The sequence below is a fragment of the Priapulus caudatus genome, unplaced genomic scaffold (assembly GCF_000485595.1).
Source record: "Priapulus caudatus unplaced genomic scaffold, Priapulus_caudatus-5.0.1 Scaffold740, whole genome shotgun sequence".
Lineage (NCBI taxonomy): Eukaryota > Metazoa > Priapulida > Priapulimorpha > Priapulimorphida > Priapulidae > Priapulus > Priapulus caudatus.
In genome coordinates, this window is record NW_014577801.1 from 1349 (window position 1) to 4422 (window position 3074).

Consider the following 3074-nt stretch of genomic DNA (forward strand, 5'->3'; position numbering starts at 1 on the left):
TCTCTCTCTCTCTCTCTCTCTCTCTCTCTCTCTCCTCTCTCTCTCTCTCTCTCTCTCTCTCTCTCTCTCTCTTTATACAACACTAAAATCCGACACATTTCACCGCACACCAAATTCCACTTAAGCAAATCAAAATCCTGCCGTTTGACGTCAGTGGTTCTTGCTGTTTGACACGAAACCTCGCTGGTGGCCAGTAATCCGACCATTTGCAGGCGAGGGCCGTCACGTGATAAATCAATGCTCGACGATTGGTTGTACGAGGGAACTCCTGACGCTGGCGCTTGCTGCACTAAATGGCGGTCACCCAGGCCGACGAACATTGTGTCCAAACCTCGTGGATCATGCTCGCTCACGTAACGACACAGAGAAGGTGGCTAGGTGCAAATTGGTGCACCCTAGTGCCGAATTCTACCGCAACAAAATTTACAAAGTAGTCCAGGTTTCCAGAGACGAAAGAGTGCAACAATTGGCGGAAGGCTACTGTTTAGTGCTGCCTATACTGACTGACTATATAGACTGACTCCACGCGTCCCCGCGATTACACCCATAAACGATGACGTCGCGTGTATTATTATATATAATTATTACGCAGTTCTCCTGCATACAGAGATATGTAGCGAGCTAACTTCTACCTGGCCCCGGACGCAAATAGAGGCTTTATTAAAGACCGCCCGCAGAAACATCCGCATCTATTCTTACACAATCTAAATGCGTACGATCATGACGCACAAAACAATTATATTAAGGTACAATTAGTTCTTTGTCCAGAGATTAAGCATATATAAGGCTCTGGCGTGTGGCTTCAGTGAAACCATTGTTAGGCACAGTGATATAACGTGTTCTGCAGAGAGCCTCATATAGCATTTCCGATTTCCTTGAATTATGTACACCACTCGCGCGCCGTAAATAGTTTTGGCCGCACGCACGTTTTCGACGCTCACAGAAGCGCGGTCACGGCGCAAATGAAAGCGCCAGCGCTGGTTAAACACGATGCGATGCGACGCATAATGAAATCTTCGAAACTGTAGCTGCGCGCTTTCTGAGAAAACTCTCGTCGTGAATCTAAAGCATGATTTCCTTGCCATAATAGTCTAGCGATCAGATTTAGAAAGTCGACTGAAAATCGGTTGGAGCGCGCGGCTCTCCGATTCCTTGCAGCGGAACGTAACGGTGCTGCTTCGCGATTCTAAGAATGATTACGCGAAATTATTTTAGTCAGAGAATAATGTAATGGTCACAACATGATCGTACAATCTTATCGCTCAACGCCGTGTATACGCTTATTCTTAGCTTCCACCTCCCCCTTTTCTGTCTCTCGCTCTCTCTCTCTCTCTCTCTCTCTCTCTCTCTCTCTCTCTCTCTACCTCAGCATCCCTTATCCCCCAGAATCCCTCAGCATCCGTCAGCATCCCTTACCTCCAGAATCCCTCAGCATCCCTCAGCATCTCTCAGCATTGCTTACCCACAGTATTCCTTACCCCCAGAATCCCTCAGCATCCCTCAGCATCCCCAGCATCCCCAGCATCCCGCAGCATCCCTCCCCCAGAATCCCTCAGCATCCCTCAGCATCCCTTACTTCAGAATCCCTCAGAATCCCTCAGCATCCTTCAGCATCCCCAGCATCCCGCAGCATCCCTTGCCACCCCCCGCATCCCTCAGGCATCCCCAGCGTCCCCCAGCCTCCCCCAGCCATCCTCCAGCACCTCCAGCATCCCTTGCCACCCCCAGCATCCCCCAGGCATCCCCAGCGTCCCCCGGTATCCCCAGCATCCCCCAGCATCCCTCAGCATCCCCAGCATCCCCCAGCATCCCTTGCCACCCCCAGCATCCCCCAGGCATCCCCAGCGTCCCACAGTATCTCCAGCATCCCTCAGCATCCCCCAGCATCCCCAGCATCCCTCAGCCTCCCCCAGGCATCCCCAGCGTCCCCCGGTATCCTCCAGCATCCCGCAGCATCCCCAGCATCCTCCAGCATCCTCCAGCCATCTCCCAGCATCCCCAGCATCCCTAGCATCCCCAGCATCCCCCAGGCATCCCCAGCATCCCCCAATATATCCAGCATCCTCCAGCATCCCCAGCTTCCCCAGAACCCCCCAGCATCATCCAGCCATCCCCCAGGCACGCCCAGCATCCCTCAGTTCTCGGTGACGGTGACGCGTTAAAGATGCGGATGATGACGATTGACACATGGCTTCACTCCAGCTGCCGGGGCAAACCAGTCTGTAAGCGCGCCGACGCTCTCTTCGCCTCGCTGCCTCCCCCCACCCCCACCCGCCGGTAAATTGGGTATCTGGCACCCACGGCAGATTGCAGAGAGCGGGTGAAGATTAATTGCGTGCGCCTATATATCTGCTGCGGTGATGAGAGGCCGCCGCAAATACCCCCATAAAATATACGCGCCGCCGCCGACCAAAAAACTAGGTCAGACGCAAACGCCGCCTTGCCGTAGAGGGCGCCAGCATCGGCGGTGGCTGTCGGCACGTGCGCCGGACGCAGACGCGCTGGCGGGTAGTTTGCAGCACGTGGTTTCATCTTCAGTTAATTATTACCTAGCATCTGTAGCTTAACCTGACCGCCACTAGCGGTGGTAGACACAACTATGTGCGAGAAGTAAGGCGTGCAGCTACAAAGCCCAGATCCACTACCTTTAGATCTACCCCGTGTGTGAAGCGGAGGCCTGGACCGTCTCTACGGGACATAGATACACTGCCACTACCCCGCGTGTGTAAAAGGGAGGCATGGACCGTCTCTACGGGACATAGATCCACTGCCACTACCCCCGTGTGTGGAGGGGAGGCCTGGACCGTCTCTACGGGACATAGATCCACTGTCACTACCCCCGTGTGTGAAGGGAAGGCCTGGACCGTCTCTCTAGGACATAGATCCACTGTCACTACCACCGTGTGTGAAGGGGAGGCCTGGACCGTCTCTCTAGGACATAGATCCACTGTCACTACCACCGTGTGTGAAGGGGAGGCCTGGACCGTCTCTCTAGGACATAGATCCACTGTCACTACCACCGTGTGTGAAGGGGAGGCCTGGACCGTCTCTCTAGGACATAGATCCACTGTCAC